This window comes from Passer domesticus, chromosome W, assembly GCF_036417665.1.
Source record: "Passer domesticus isolate bPasDom1 chromosome W, bPasDom1.hap1, whole genome shotgun sequence".
NCBI lineage: Eukaryota > Metazoa > Chordata > Aves > Passeriformes > Passeridae > Passer > Passer domesticus.
The window spans coordinates 35,398,444-35,415,445 of record NC_087511.1 but is presented as its reverse complement, the minus strand read 5'-3'; positions in this window follow the sequence as shown (position 1 = coordinate 35,415,445).

The following is a 17,002-nucleotide window of genomic DNA, read 5'->3' as shown; positions in this document are numbered from 1 at the left end:
CACCTTGCATCTAGGACGTATCCTGATCCGTGCGCAATTTCAGCAGGCAGCCGGCCACTCCGGGCCACCGTGCCCTGGACATGAACGATGGCCTTTCCCCTGAGAAACAAAATTCAGCAGGCCAGGTTCCTGATGTCAGTTTGCAGGAGGCACTTGGCACTGTCAAACCAGCCTCAGTTGCCTGTGGGGGCACCTTGCATGAAGGAGGAATCCTGATCGGTGCGGAATTTCAGCAGGCAGCTGGCCACTCCTGGCCACCGGGCCCTAGACACGAACGATGGCCTTTCCCCTGGGAAACAAATTTCAGCAGGCCAGGTTCCTGATGTCAGTTTGCAGGAGGCACTTGGCACTGTCAAACCAGCCGCAGTTGCCGGTGGGGGCACCTTGCATATAGGACGTATCCTGATCCGTGCGGAATTTCAGCAGGCAGCCGGCCACTCCGGGCCACCGGGCCCTGGCTAGGAACCATCCCCTTTCCCCAGAGAAACAAAACTCACCAGGCCAGGTTCCTGATGTCAGTTTGCTGGAGGCACTTGGCACTGTCAAACCAGCCACAGTTGCCTGTTGTAGTTCCTTCAGTCCGGGAGGCATCCTGATCGGTGCGGAATTTCAGCAGGCAGCCGGCCACTCCGGGCCACCGGGCCCTAAACAAGAACGATGGCCTTTCCCCGGAGAAACAAAACTCAAAAGGCCAGGATCCTCATCTCAATTTGCAGGTGGCATTTGGCACTGTCAAACCAGCCACAGTTGCCTGTAGTGGTACCTTCGCTCTGGGAGGCATCCTGATCCGTGCGGAATTTAAGCAGGCAGCCGGCCACTCTGGGCCACCGGGCCCTGGCTAGGAAACATCCCCTTACCCCAGAGAAACAAAACTCACCAGGCCAGGTTCCTGATGTCAGTTTGCAGGAGGCACTTGGCACTGTCAAACCAGCCACAGTTGCCTGTGGGGGCACCTTGCATATAGGACGTATCCTGATCGGTGTGGAATTTCAGCAGGCAGCCGGCCACTCCGGGCCACCGGGCTCTGGACACGAACGATGGCCTTTCCCCTGAGAAACAAAATTCAGCAGGCCAGGTTCCTGATGTCAGTTTGCAGGAGGCACTTGGCACTGTCAATCCAGCCACAGTTGCCTGTGGGGGCACCTTGCATATAGGACGTATCCTGATCCGTGCGGAATTTCAGCAGGCAGCCGGCCACTCCGGGCCACCGGGCCCTGGACTGGAACGATGGCCTTTCCCCAGAGAAACAAAACTCAACAGTGCAGGTTCCTGATGTCAGTTTGCAGGAGGCCTTTGGCACTGTCAAACCAGCCACATCAGTCTGTGGGGGCACCTTGCATCTGGAAGCATCCTGATCCGTGCGGAATTTCAGCAGGCAGCCGGCCACTCCGGGCCACCGGGCCCTAAACAAGAACGATGGCCTTTCCCCGGAGAAACAAAACTCACCAGGCCAGGTTCCTGATGTCAGTTGGCAGGAGGCACTTGGCACGGTCAAACCAGCCACAGTTGCCTGTGGGGGCACCTTGAATGTAGGAGGTATCCTGATCCGTACAGAATTTCAGCAGGCAGCCGCCCACTCCGGGCCGCCGGGCCCTGGCTAGGAACCATGGCCTTTCCCTTAGAAACAAAAGTCACCAGGCCAGGTTCCTGCTGTCCGTTTGCAGGCGGCACTTGGCACTGTCAAACCAGCCACAGTTGCCTGTGGGGGCACCTTTCATCTGGGAGGTATCCTGATCCGTGCGGAATTTCAGCAGGCAGCCGGCCACTCCAGGCCACCGGGCCCTGGCTATGAAACACCGCCTTTCCCCAGAGAAACAAAGGTCACCAGGCCAGGTTCCTGCTGTCAGTTTGCAGGAGGCACTTGGCACTGTCAATCCAGCAACAGTAGCCTGTGGGGGCACATTCGGTCCGGGAGGCATCCTGATCGGTGCGGAATTTCAGAAGGCAGCCGGCCACTCGGGGCCACCCGGCCCTGGACATGAACGATGGCCTTTCCCCAGAGAAACAAAACTCACCAGGCCAGGTTCCTGATGTCAGTTTGCAGGAGGCACGTGGCACTGTCAAACCAGCCACAGTTGCCTGTGGTGTTACCTTCGGCCCGGGAGGCATCCTGATCGGTGCGGAATTTCAGCAGGCAGCCGGCCACTCCGGGCCACCGGGCCCTGGACTTGAACAATGGCCTTTCCCCTGAGAAACAAAACGCCCCAGGCCAGGTTCCTGCTGTCAGTTTGCAGGAGGCACTTGGCACTGTCAATCCAGCAACAGTAGCCTGTGGGGGCACTTTCGGTTTGGGAGGCATCCGGATCGGTGCGGAATTTCAGAACGTAGCCTGCCACTCCGGGCCACCGGGCCCTGGACACGAACGATGGCCTTTCCCCTGAGAAACAAAACGCCCCAGGCCAGGTTCCTGCTGTCAGTTTGCAGGCGGCACGTGGCACTGTCAAACCAGCCGCAGATGCCTGTCGTGGTACCTTCAGTCCGGGAGGCATCCTGATGGGTGCGGAATTTCAGCAGGCAGCCGGCCACTCCAGGCCATCAGGTCCTGGACACGAATGATGGCCTTTCCCCTGAGAAACAAAACTCACCAGGCCAGGTTCCTGATGTCAGTTTGCTGGAGGCACTTGGCACTGTCAAACCAGCCACAGTTGCCTGTGGGGGCACCTTGCATCTAGGACGTATCCTGATCCGGGCGGAATTTAAGCAGGCAGCCAGCCACTCCGGGCCACCGGGCCCTGGCTAGGAACCATCCCCTTTCCCCAGAGAAACAAAACTCACCAGGCCAGGTTCCTGATGTCACTTTGCTGGAGGCACTTGGCACTGTCAAACCAGCCACAGTTACCTGTGGGGGCACCTTGCATCTGGGAGGTATCCTGATCGGTGCGGAATTTCAGCAGGCAGCCGGCCACTCCGAGCCACCGGGCCCTGGACATGAACGATGGCCTTTCCCCTGAGAAAGAAAACTCACCAGGCCAGGTCCCTGATGTCAGTTTGCAGGAGGCACTTGGCACTGTCAAACCAGCCACATTTGCCTGTGGGGGCACATTCGGTCCGGGAGCCATCCTGATCGGTGCGGAATTTCGGCATGCAGCCGGCCACTCCGGGCCACCGGGCCCTGGACACGAACGATGGCCTTTCCCCAGAGAAACAAAACTCACCAGCCCAGGTTACTAATGTCAGTTTGCAGGAGGCACTTGGCACTGTCAAACCAGCCACAGTTGCCTGTGGGGGCACCTTGCATCTAGGACGTATCCTGATCCGTGCGGAATTTCAGCAGGCAGCCGGCCACTCCGGGGCACCGGGCCCTTGGCATGAACCATGGCCTTTCCCCAGAGAAACAAAACTCACCAGGCCAGGTTCCTGATGTCAGTTGGCAGGAGGGACTTGGCACGGTCAAACCAGCCACAGTTGCCTGTGGGGGCACCTTGCATGTAGGAGGTATCCTGATCCGTACGGAATTTCAGCAGGCAGCCGCCCACTCCGGGCCGCCGGGCCCTGGCTCTGAAACATGGCCTTTCCCTTAGAAACAAAAGTCACCAGGCCAGGTTCCTGCTGTCAGTTTGCAGGCGGCACTTGGCACTGTCAAACCAGCCACAGTTGCCTGTCGTGGTTCCTTCAGTCCGGGAGGCATCCTGATCGGTGCGGAATTTCAGCACGCAGCCGGCCACTCTGGGCCATCGGGCCCTGGACAAGAACGATGGCCTTTCCCCTGAGAAACAAAACTCACCAGGCCAGGTTCCTGATGTCAGTTTGCTGGAGGCACTTGGCACTGTCAAACCAGCCACAGTTGCCTGTGGGGGCACCTTTCATCTGGGATGTATCCTAATCGGTGCGGAATTTCAGCAGGCAGCCGGCCACTCCGGGCCACCGGGCCCTGGACTTGAACGATGGCCTTTCCCCTGAGAAAGAAAACTCACCAAGCCAGGTTCCTGATGTCAGTTTGCAAGAGGCGCTTGGCACTGTCAAACCAGCCACAGTTGCCTGTGGGGGCACCTTGCATGTAGGAGGTATCCTGATCCCTACGGAATTTCAGCAGGCAGCCGCCCACTCCGGGCCGCCGGGCCCTGGCTCGGAACCATGGCCTTTCCCTTAGAAACAAAAGTCACCAGGCCAGGTTCCTGCTGTCAGTTTGCAGGCGGCACTTGGCACTGTCAAACCAGCCACAGTTGCCTGTGGGGGCACCTTGCATCTGGGACATATCCTGATCTGTGTGGAATTTCAGCAGGCCGCCAGACACTCCAGGCCACCGGGCCCTGGATATAAACCATGGCCTTTCCACAGAGAAACAAAACTCAACAGGCCAGGATCCTGATGTCAAGTTGCTGGGGGCACTTGGCACTGTCAAACCAGCCGCAGATGCCTGTCGTGGCACCTTCAGTCCGGGAGGCATCCAGATCCAGGCGGAATTTCAGCAGGCAGCCGGCCACTCCGGGCCATCGGGCCCTGGACAAGAACCATGGTATTTCCCCAGAGAAACAAAACTCACCAGGCCAGGTTCCTGATGTCAGTTTGCAGGAGGCACTTGGCACTGTCAAACCAGCCACAGTTGCCTTTGGGGGCACCTTGCATATAGGACGTATCCTGATCCGTGCGCAATTTCAGCAGGCAGCCGGCCACTCCGGGCCACCGTGCCCTGAACATGAACGATGGCCTTTCCCCTGAGAAACAAAATTCAGCAGGCCAGGTTCCTGATGTCAGTTTGCAGGAGGCACTTGGCACTGTCAAACCAGCCACAGTTGCCTGTGGGGGCACCTTGCATATAGGACGTATCCTGATCCGTGCGGAATTTCAGCAGGCAGCCGGCCACTCCGGGCCACCGGGCCCTGGACACGAATGATGGCCTTTCCCCTGAGAAACAAATTTCAGCAGGCCAGGTTCCTGATGTCAGTTTGCAGGAGGCACTTGGCACTGTCAAACCAGCCACAGTTGCCGGTGGGGGCACCTTGCATATAGGACGTATCCTGATCCGTGCGGAATTTCAGCAGGCAGCCGGCCACTCCGGGCCACCGGGCCCTGGCTAGGAAACATCCCCTTTCCCCAGAGAAACAAAACTCACCAGGCCAAGTTCCTGATGTCAGTTTGCTGGAGGCACTTGGCACTGTCAAACCAGCCACAGTTGCCTGTTGTGGTTCCTTCAGTCCGGGAGGCATCCTGATCGGTGCGGAATTTCAGCAGGCAGCCGGCCACTCCGGGCCACCTGGCCCTAAACAAGAACGATGGCCTTTCCCCTGAGAAACAAAACTCAACAGGCCAGGATCCTCATCTCAATTTGCAGGTGGCACTTGGCACTGTCAAACCAGCCACAGTTGCCTGTAGTGGTACCTTCGGCCCGGGAGGCATCCTGATCGGTGCAGAATTTCAGCAGGCAGCCGGCCACTCCGGGCCACCGGGCCCTGGACACGAACGATGGCCTTTCCCCTGAGAAACAAAACGCCCCAGGCCAGGTTCCTGCTGTCAGTTGGCAGGCGGCACTTGGCACTGTCAAACCAGCCGCAGATGCCTGTAGTGGTACCTTCGCTCTGGGAGGCATCCTGATCCGTGCGGAATTTAAGCAGGCAGCCGGCCACTCTGGGCCACCGGGCCCTGGCTAGGAAACATCCCCTTACCCCAGAGAAACAAAACTCACCAGGCCAGGTTCCTGATGTCAGTTTGCAGGAGGCACTTGGCACTGTCAAACCAGCCACAGTTGCCTGTGGGGGCACCTTGCATATAGGACGTATCCTGATCGGTGTGGAATTTCAGCAGGCAGCCGGCCACTCCGGGCCACCGGGCTCTGGACACGAACGATGGCCTTTCCCCTGAGAAACAAAATTCAGCAGGCCAGGTTCCTGATGTCAGTTTGCAGGAGGCACTTGGCACTGTCAATCCAGCCACAGTTGCCTGTGGGGGCACCTTGCATATAGGACGTATCCTGATCCGTGCGGAATTTCAGCAGGCAGCCGGCCACTCCGGGCCACCGGGCCCTGGACTGGAACGATGGCCTTTCCCCAGAGAAACAAAACTCAACAGTGCAGGTTCCTGATGTCAGTTTGCAGGAGGCCTTTGGCACTGTCAAACCAGCCACATCAGCCTGTGGGGGCACCTTGCATCTAGGACGTATCCTGATCCGTGCGCAATTTCAGCAGGCAGCCGGCCACTCCGGGCCACCGTGCCCTGGACATGAACGATGGCCTTTCCCCTGAGAAACAAAATTCAGCAGGGCAGGTTCCTGATGTCAGTTTGCAGGAGGCACTTGGCACTGTCAAACCAGCCTCAGTTGCCTGTGGGGGCACCTTGCATGAAGGAGGAATCCTGATCGGTGCGGAATTTCAGCAGGCAGCTGGCCACTCCTGGCCACCGGGCCCTAGACACGAACGATGGCCTTTCCCCTGGGAAACAAATTTCAGCAGGCCAGGTTCCTGATGTCAGTTTGCAGGAGGCACTTGGCACTGTCAAACCAGCCGCAGTTGCCGGTGGGGGCACCTTGCATATAGGACGTATCCTGATCCGTGCGGAATTTCAGCAGGCAGCCGGCCACTCCGGGCCACCGGGCCCTAAACAAGAACGATGGCCTTTCCCCGGAGAAACAAAACTCAAAAGGCCAGGATCCTCATCTCAATTTGCAGGTGGCATTTGGCACTGTCAAACCAGCCACAGTTGCCTGTAGTGGTACCTTCGCTCTGGGAGGCATCCTGATCCGTCCGGAATTTAAGCAGGCAGCCGGCCACTCTGGGCCACCGGGCCCTGGCTAGGAAACATCCCCTTACCCCAGAGAAACAAAACTCACCAGGCCAGGTTCCTGATGTCAGTTTGCAGGAGGCACTTGGCACTGTCAAACCAGCCACAGTTGCCTGTGGGGGCACCTTGCATATAGGACGTATCCTGATCGGTGTGGAATTTCAGCAGGCAGCCGGCCACTCCGGGCCACCGGGCTCTGGACACGAACGATGGCCTTTCCCCTGAGAAACAAAATTCAGCAGGCCAGGTTCCTGATGTCAGTTTGCAGGAGGCACTTGGCACTGTCAATCCAGCCACAGTTGCCTGTGGGGGCACCTTGCATATAGGACGTATCCTGATCCGTGCGGAATTTCAGCAGGCAGCCGGCCACTCCGGGCCACCGGGCCCTGGACTGGAACGATGGCCTTTCCCCAGAGAAACAAAACGCAACAGTGCAGGTTCCTGATGTCAGTTTGCAGGAGGCCTTTGGCACTGTCAAACCAGCCACATCAGCCTGTGGGGGCACCTTGCATCTGGGCGGCATCCTGATCCGTGCGGAATTTCAGCAGGCAGCCGGCCACTCCGGGCCACCGGGCCCTAAACAAGAACGATGGCCTTTCCCCGGAGAAACAAAACTCACCAGGCCAGGTTCCTGATGTCAGTTGGCAGGAGGCACTTGGCACGGTCAAACCAGCCACAGTTGCCTGTGGGGGCACCTTGAATGTAGGAGGTATCCTGATCCGTACAGAATTTCAGCAGGCAGCCGCCCACTCCGGGCCGCCGGGCCCTGGCTAGGAACCATGGCCTTTCCCTTAGAAACAAAAGTCACCAGGCCAGGTTCCTGCTGTCCGTTTGCAGGCGGCACTTGGCACTGTCAAACCAGCCACAGTTGCCTGTCGTGGTTCCTTCAGTCCGGGAGGCATCCTGATCGGTGCGGAATTTCAGCAGGCAGCCGGCCACTCCAGACCATCAGGCCCTGGACTTGAACGATGGCCTTTCCCCTGAGAAAGAAAACTCACCAGGCCAGGTTCCTCATGTCTGTTTGCAGGAGGCACTTGGCACTGTCAAACCAGCCACAGTTGCCTGTGGGGGCACCTTGCATGTAGGAGGTATCCTGATCCGTACGGAATTTCAGCAGGCAGCCGCCCACTCCGGGCCACCGGGCCTTTCCCCTCAGGAACCATGGCCTTTCCCTTAGAAACAAAAGTCACCAGGCGAAGTTCCTGCTGTCACTTTGCAGGCGGCACTTGGCACTGTCAAACTAGCCACAGTTGCCTGTAGTGGTACCTTCGATCTGGGAGGCATCCTGACCCGTGCGGAATTTAAGCAGGCAGCCGGCCACTCCAGGCCATCGGGCCCTGTACACGAACGATGGCCTTTCCCCAGAGAAACAAAACTCACCAGGCCAGGTTCCTGATGTCAGTTTGCAGGAGGCACTTGGCACTGTCAAACCAGCCACAGTTGCCTGTGGGGGCACCTTTCATCTGGGAGGTATCCTGATCCGTGCGGAATTTCAGCAGGCAGCCGGCCACTCCAGGCCACCGGGCCCTGGCTATGAAACACCGCCTTTCCCCAGAGAAACAAAGGTCACCAGGCCAGGTTCCTGCTGTCAGTTTGCAGGAGGCACTTGGCACTGTCAATCCAGCAACAGTTGCCTGTGGGGGCACATTCGGCCCGGGAGGCATCCTGATCGGTGCGGAATTTCAGCAGGCAGCCGGCCACTCCGGGCCACCGGGCCCTGGACACGAACGATGGCCTTTCCCCTGAGAAACAAAACGCCCCAGGCCAGGTTCCTGCTGTCAGTTTGCAGGAGGCACATGGCACTGTCAATCCAGCAACAGTAGCCTGTGGGGGCACTTTCGGTTTGGGAGGCATCCGGATCGGTGCGGAATTTCAGAAGGTAGCCCGCCACTCCGGGCCACCGGGCCCTGGACACGAACGATGGCCTTTCCCCTGAGAAACAAAACGCCCCAGGCCAGGTTCCTGCTGTCAGTTTGCAGGCGGCACATGGCACTGTCAAACCAGCCGCAGATGCCTGTCGTGGTACCTTCAGTCCGGGAGGCATCCCGATGGGTGCGGAATTTCAGCAGGCAGCCGGCCACTCCAGGCCATCAGGTCCTGGACACGAATGATGGCCTTTCCCCTGAGAAACAAAACTCACCAGGCCAGGTTCCTGATGTCAGTTTGCTGGAGGCACTTGGCACTGTCAAACCAGCCACAGTTGCCTGTGGGGGCACCTTGCATCTAGGACGTATCCTGATCCGGGCGGAATTTCAGCAGGCAGCCAGCCACTCCGGGCCACCGGGCCCTGGCTAGGAACCATCCCCTTTCCCCAGAGAAACAAAACTCACCAGGCCAGGTTCCTGATGTCACTTTGCTGGAGGCACTTGGCACTGTCAAACCAGCCACAGTTGCCTGTGGGGGCACCTTGCATCTGGGAGGTATCCTGATCGGTGCGGAATTTCAGCAGGCAGCCGGCCACTCCGAGCCACCGGGCCCTGGACATGAACGATGGCCTTTCCCCTGAGAAAGAAAACTCACCAGGCCAGGTCCCTGATGTCAGTTTGCAGGAGGCACTTGGCACTGTCAAACCAGCCACATTTGCCTGTGGGGGCACATTCGGTCCGGGAGCCATCCTGATCGGTGCGGAATTTCGGCATGCAGCCGGCCACTCCGGGCCACCGGGCCCTGGACACGAACGATGGCCTTTCCCCAGAGAAACAAAACTCACCAGCCCAGGTTACTAATGTCAGTTTGCAGGAGGCACTTGGCACTGTCAAACCAGCCACAGTTGCCTGTGGGGGCACCTTGCATCTAGGACGTATCCTGATCCGTGCGGAATTTCAGCAGGCAGCCGGCCACTCCGGGCCACCGGGCCCTGGCTAGGAAACATCCCCTTTCCCCAGAGAAACAAAACTCACCAGGCCAAGTTCCTGATGTCAGTTTGCTGGAGGCACTTGGCACTGTCAAACCAGCCACAGTTGCCTGTTGTGGTTCCTTCAGTCCGGGAGGCATCCTGATCGGTGCGGAATTTCAGCAGGCAGCCGGCCACTCCGGGCCACCTGGCCCTAAACAAGAACGATGGCCTTTCCCCAGAGAAACAAAACTCAACAGGCCAGGATCCTCATCTCAATTTGCAGGTGGCACTTGGCACTGTCAAACCAGCCACAGTTGCCTGTAGTGGTACCTTCGGCCCGGGAGGCATCCTGATCGGTGCAGAATTTCAGCAGGCAGCCGGCCACTCCGGGCCACCGGGCCCTGGACACGAACGATGGCCTTTCCCCTGAGAAACAAAACGCCCCAGGCCAGGTTCCTGCTGTCAGTTGGCAGGCGGCACTTGGCACTGTCAAACCAGCCACAGTTGCCTGTGGGGGCACCTTGCATATAGGACGTATCCTGATCCGTGCGGAATTTCAGCAGGCAGCCGGCCACTCCGGGCCACCGGGCCCTGGACTGGAACGATGGCCTTTCCCCAGAGAAACAAAACTCAACAGTGCAGGTTCCTGATGTCAGTTTGCAGGAGGCCTTTGGCACTGTCAAACCAGCCACATCAGCCTGTGGGGGCACCTTGCATCTAGGACGTATCCTGATCCGTGCGCAATTTCAGCAGGCAGCCGGCCACTCCGGGCCACCGTGCCCTGGACATGAACGATGGCCTTTCCCCTGAGAAACAAAATTCAGCAGGGCAGGTTCCTGATGTCAGTTTGCAGGAGGCACTTGGCACTGTCAAACCAGCCTCAGTTGCCTGTGGGGGCACCTTGCATGAAGGAGGAATCCTGATCGGTGCGGAATTTCAGCAGGCAGCTGGCCACTCCTGGCCACCGGGCCCTAGACACGAACGATGGCCTTTCCCCTGGGAAACAAATTTCAGCAGGCCAGGTTCCTGATGTCAGTTTGCAGGAGGCACTTGGCACTGTCAAACCAGCCGCAGTTGCCGGTGGGGGCACCTTGCATATAGGACGTATCCTGATCCGTGCGGAATTTCAGCAGGCAGCCGGCCACTCCGGGCCACCGGGCCCTAAACAAGAACGATGGCCTTTCCCCGGAGAAACAAAACTCAAAAGGCCAGGATCCTCATCTCAATTTGCAGGTGGCATTTGGCACTGTCAAACCAGCCACAGTTGCCTGTAGTGGTACCTTCGCTCTGGGAGGCATCCTGATCCGTCCGGAATTTAAGCAGGCAGCCGGCCACTCTGGGCCACCGGGCCCTGGCTAGGAAACATCCCCTTACCCCAGAGAAACAAAACTCACCAGGCCAGGTTCCTGATGTCAGTTTGCAGGAGGCACTTGGCACTGTCAAACCAGCCACAGTTGCCTGTGGGGGCACCTTGCATATAGGACGTATCCTGATCGGTGTGGAATTTCAGCAGGCAGCCGGCCACTCCGGGCCACCGGGCTCTGGACACGAACGATGGCCTTTCCCCTGAGAAACAAAATTCAGCAGGCCAGGTTCCTGATGTCAGTTTGCAGGAGGCACTTGGCACTGTCAATCCAGCCACAGTTGCCTGTGGGGGCACCTTGCATATAGGACGTATCCTGATCCGTGCGGAATTTCAGCAGGCAGCCGGCCACTCCGGGCCACCGGGCCCTGGACTGGAACGATGGCCTTTCCCCAGAGAAACAAAACGCAACAGTGCAGGTTCCTGATGTCAGTTTGCAGGAGGCCTTTGGCACTGTCAAACCAGCCACATCAGCCTGTGGGGGCACCTTGCATCTGGGCGGCATCCTGATCCGTGCGGAATTTCAGCAGGCAGCCGGCCACTCCGGGCCACCGGGCCCTAAACAAGAACGATGGCCTTTCCCCGGAGAAACAAAACTCACCAGGCCAGGTTCCTGATGTCAGTTGGCAGGAGGCACTTGGCACGGTCAAACCAGCCACAGTTGCCTGTGGGGGCACCTTGAATGTAGGAGGTATCCTGATCCGTACAGAATTTCAGCAGGCAGCCGCCCACTCCGGGCCGCCGGGCCCTGGCTAGGAACCATGGCCTTTCCCTTAGAAACAAAAGTCACCAGGCCAGGTTCCTGCTGTCCGTTTGCAGGCGGCACTTGGCACTGTCAAACCAGCCACAGTTGCCTGTCGTGGTTCCTTCAGTCCGGGAGGCATCCTGATCGGTGCGGAATTTCAGCAGGCAGCCGGCCACTCCAGGCCATCGGGCCCTGGACTTGAACGATGGCCTTTCCCCTGAGAAAGAAAACTCACCAGGCCAGGTTCCTCATGTCTGTTTGCAGGAGGCACTTGGCACTGTCAAACCAGCCACAGTTGCCTGTGGGGGCACCTTGCATGTAGGAGGTATCCTGATCCGTACGGAATTTCAGCAGGCAGCCGCCCACTCCGGGCCACCGGGCCTTTCCCCTCAGGAACCATGGCCTTTCCCTTAGAAACAAAAGTCACCAGGCGAAGTTCCTGCTGTCACTTTGCAGGCGGCACTTGGCACTGTCAAACTAGCCACAGTTGCCTGTAGTGGTACCTTCGATCTGGGAGGCATCCTGACCCGTGCGGAATTTAAGCAGGCAGCCGGCCACTCCAGGCCATCGGGCCCTGTACACGAACGATGGCCTTTCCCCAGAGAAACAAAACTCACCAGGCCAGGTTCCTGATGTCAGTTTGCAGGAGGCACTTGGCACTGTCAAACCAGCCACAGTTGCCTGTGGGGGCACCTTTCATCTGGGAGGTATCCTGATCCGTGCGGAATTTCAGCAGGCAGCCGGCCACTCCAGGCCACCGGGCCCTGGCTATGAAACACCGCCTTTCCCCAGAGAAACAAAGGTCACCAGGCCAGGTTCCTGCTGTCAGTTTGCAGGAGGCACTTGGCACTGTCAATCCAGCAACAGTAGCCTGTGGGGGCACATTCGGCCCGGGAGGCATCCTGATCGGTGCGGAATTTCAGCAGGCAGCCGGCCACTCCGGGCCACCGGGCCCTGGACACGAACGATGGCCTTTCCCCTGAGAAACAAAACGCCCCAGGCCAGGTTCCTGCTGTCAGTTTGCAGGAGGCACTTGGCACTGTCAATCCAGCAACAGTAGCCTGTGGGGGCACTTTCGGTTTGGGAGGCATCCGGATCGGTGCGGAATTTCAGAAGGTAGCCCGCCACTCCGGGCCACCGGGCCCTGGACACGAACGATGGCCTTTCCCCTGAGAAACAAAACGCCCCAGGCCAGGTTCCTGCTGTCAGTTTGCAGGCGGCACATGGCACTGTCAAACCAGCCGCAGATGCCTGTCGTGGTACCTTCAGTCCGGGAGGCATCCTGATGGGTGCGGAATTTCAGCAGGCAGCCGGCCACTCCAGGCCATCAGGTCCTGGACACGAATGATGGCCTTTCCCCTGAGAAACAAAACTCACCAGGCCAGGTTCCTGATGTCAGTTTGCTGGAGGCACTTGGCACTGTCAAACCAGCCACAGTTGCCTGTGGGGGCACCTTGCATCTAGGACGTATCCTGATCCGGGCGGAATTTCAGCAGGCAGCCAGCCACTCCGGGCCACCGGGCCCTGGCTAGGAACCATCCCCTTTCCCCAGAGAAACAAAACTCACCAGGCCAGGTTCCTGATGTCACTTTGCTGGAGGCACTTGGCACTGTCAAACCAGCCACAGTTGCCTGTGGGGGCACCTTGCATCTGGGAGGTATCCTGATCGGTGCGGAATTTCAGCAGGCAGCCGGCCACTCCGAGCCACCGGGCCCTGGACATGAACGATGGCCTTTCCCCTGAGAAAGAAAACTCACCAGGCCAGGTCCCTGATGTCAGTTTGCAGGAGGCACTTGGCACTGTCAAACCAGCCACATTTGCCTGTGGGGGCACATTCGGTCCGGGAGCCATCCTGATCGGTGCGGAATTTCGGCATGCAGCCGGCCACTCCGGGCCACCGGGCCCTGGACACGAACGATGGCCTTTCCCCAGAGAAACAAAACTCACCAGCCCAGGTTACTAATGTCAGTTTGCAGGAGGCACTTGGCACTGTCAAACCAGCCACAGTTGCCTGTGGGGGCACCTTGCATCTAGGACGTATCCTGATCCGTGCGGAATTTCAGCAGGCAGCCGGCCACTCCGGGGCACCGGGCCCTTGGCATGAACCATGGCCTTTCCCCAGAGAAACAAAACTCACCAGGCCAGGTTCCTGATGTCAGTTGGCAGGAGGGACTTGGCACGGTCAAACCAGCCACAGTTGCCTGTGGGGGCACCTTGCATGTAGGTGGTATCCTGATCCGTACGGAATTTCAGCAGGCAGCCGCCCACTCCGGGCCGCCGGGCCCTGGCTCTGAAACATGGCCTTTCCCTTAGAAACAAAAGTCACCAGGCCAGGTTCCTGCTGTCAGTTTGCAGGCGGCACTTGGCACTGTCAAACCAGCCACAGTTGCCTGTCGTGGTTCCTTCAGTCCGGGAGGCATCCTGATCGGTGCGGAATTTCAGCACGCAGCCGGCCACTCTGGGCCATCGGGCCCTGGACACGAACGATGGCCTTTCCCCTGAGAAACAAAACGCCCCAGGCCAGGTTCCTGCTGTCAGTTGGCAGGCGGCACTTGGCACTGTCAAACCAGCCGCAGATGCCTGTCGTGGCACCTTCAGTCCGGGAGGCATCCAGATCCAGGCGGAATTTCAGCAGGCAGCCGGCCACTCCGGGCCATCGGGCCCTGGAGAAGAACCATGGCTTTTCCCCAGAGAAACAAAACTCACCAGGCCAGGTTCCTGATGTCAGTTTGCAGGAGGCACTTGGCACTGTCAAACCAGCCACAGTTGCCTTTGGGGGCACCTTGCATCTAGGACGTATCCTGATCCGTGCGCAATTTCAGCAGGCAGCCGGCCACTCCGGGCCACCGTGCCCTGGACATGAACGATGGCCTTTCCCCTGAGAAACAAAATTCAGCAGGGCAGGTTCCTGATGTCAGTTTGCAGGAGGCACTTGGCACTGTCAAACCAGCCTCAGTTGCCTGTGGGGGCACCTTGCATGAAGGAGGAATCCTGATCGGTGCGGAATTTCAGCAGGCAGCTGGCCACACCTGGCCACCGGGCCCTAGACACGAACGATGGCCTTTCCCCTGGGAAACAAATTTCAGCAGGCCAGGTTCCTGATGTCAGTTTGCAGGAGGCACTTGGCACTGTCAAACCAGCCGCAGTTGCCGGTGGGGGCACCTTGCATATAGGACGTATCCTGATCCGTGCGGAATTTCAGCAGGCAGCCGGCCACTCCGGGCCACCGGGCCCTGGCTAGGAACCATCCCCTTTCCCCAGAGAAACAAAACTCACCAGGCCAGGTTCCTGATGTCAGTTTGCAGGAGGCACTTGGCACTGTCAAACCAGCCACAGTTGCCTGTTGTGGTTCCTTCAGTCCGGGAGGCATCCTGATCGGTGCGGAATTTCAGCAGGCAGCCGGCCACTCCGGGCCACCGGGCCCTAAACAAGAAAAATGGCCTTTCCCCGGAGAAACAAAACTCAAAAGGCCAGGATCCTCATCTCAATTTGCAGGTGGCATTTGGCACTGTCAAACCAGCCACAGTTGCCTGTAGTGGTACCTTCGCTCTGGGAGGCATCCTGATCCGTGCGGAATTTCAGCAGGCAGCCGGCCACTCCGGGCCACCGGGCCCTGGACACGAACGATGGCCTTTCCCCTGAGAAACAAATTTCAGCAGGCCAGGTTCCTGATGTCAGTTTGCAGGAGGCACTTGGCACTGTCAAACCAGCCACAGTTGCCTGTGGGGGCACCTTGCATATAGGACGTATCCTGATCCGTGCGGAATTTCAGCAGGCAGCCGGCCACTCCGGGCCACCGGGCTCTGGACACGAACGATGGCCTTTCCCCTGAGAAACAAAATTCAGCAGGCCAGGTTCCTGATGTCAGTTTGCAGGAGGCACTTGGCACTGTCAATCCAGCCACAGTTGCCTGTGGGGGCACCTTGCATATAGGACGTATCCTGATCCGTGCGGAATTTCAGCAGGCAGCCGGCCACTCCGGGCCACCGGGCCCTGGACTGGAACGATGGCCTTGCCCCAGAGAAACAAAACTCAACAGTGCAGGTTCCTGATGTCAGTTTGCAGGAGGCCTTTGGCACTGTCAAACCAGCCACATCAGCCTGTGGGGGCACCTTGCATCTGGGCGGCATCCTGATCCGTGCGGAATTTCAGCAGTCAGCCGGCCACTCCGGGCCACCGGGCCCTAAACAAGAACGATGGCCTTTCCCCGGAGAAACAAAACTCACCAGGCCAGGTTCCTGATGTCAGTTGGCAGGAGGCACTTGGCACGGTCAAACCAGCCACAGTTGCCTGTGGGGGCACCTTGAATGTAGGAGGTATCCTGATCCGTACAGAATTTCAGCAGGCAGCCGCCCACTCCGGGCCGCCGGGCCCTGGCTAGGAACCATGGCCTTTCCCTTAGAAACAAAAGTCACCAGGCCAGGTTCCTGCTGTCCGTTTGCAGGCGGCACTTGGCACTGTCAAACCAGCCACAGTTGCCTGTCGTGGTTCCTTCAGTCCGGGAGGCATCCTGATCGGTGCGGAATTTCAGCAGGCAGCCGGCCACTCCAGGCCATCGGGCCCTGGACTTGAACGATGGCCTTTCCCCTGAGAAAGAAAACTCACCAGGCCAGGTTCCTCATGTCTGTTTGCAGGAGGCACTTGGCACTGTCAAACCAGCCACAGTTGCCTGTGGGGGCACCTTGCATGTAGGAGGTATCCTGATCCGTACGGAATTTCAGCAGGCAGCCGCCCACTCCGGGCCACCGGGCCTTTCCCCTGAGGAACCATGGCCTTTCCCTTAGAAACAAAAGTCACCAGGCGAGGTTCCTGCTGTCACTTTGCAGGCGGCACTTGGCACTGTCAAACTAGCCACAGTTGCCTGTAGTGGTACCTTCGCTCTGGGAGGCATCCTGATCGGTGCGGAATTTCAGCAGGCAGCCGGCCACTCCAGGCCATCGGGCCCTGTACACGAACGATGGCCTTTCCCCAGAGAAACAAAACTCACCAGGCCAGGTTCCTGATGTCAGTTTGCAGGAGGCACTTGGCACTGTCAAACCAGCCACAGTTGCCTGTGGGGGCACCTTTCATCTGGGAGGTATCCTGATCCGTGCGGAATTTCAGCAGGCAGCCGGCCACTCCAGGCCACCGGGCCCTGGCTATGAAACACCGCCTTTCCCCAGAGAAACAAAGGTCACCAGGCCAGGTTCCTGCTGTCAGTTTGCAGGAGGCACTTGGCACTGTCAATCCAGCAACAGTAGCCTGTGGGGGCACATTCGGTCTGGGAGGCATCCTGATCGGTGCGGAATTTCAGCAGGCAGCCGGCCACTCGGGGCCACCCGGCCCTGGACATGAACGATGGCCT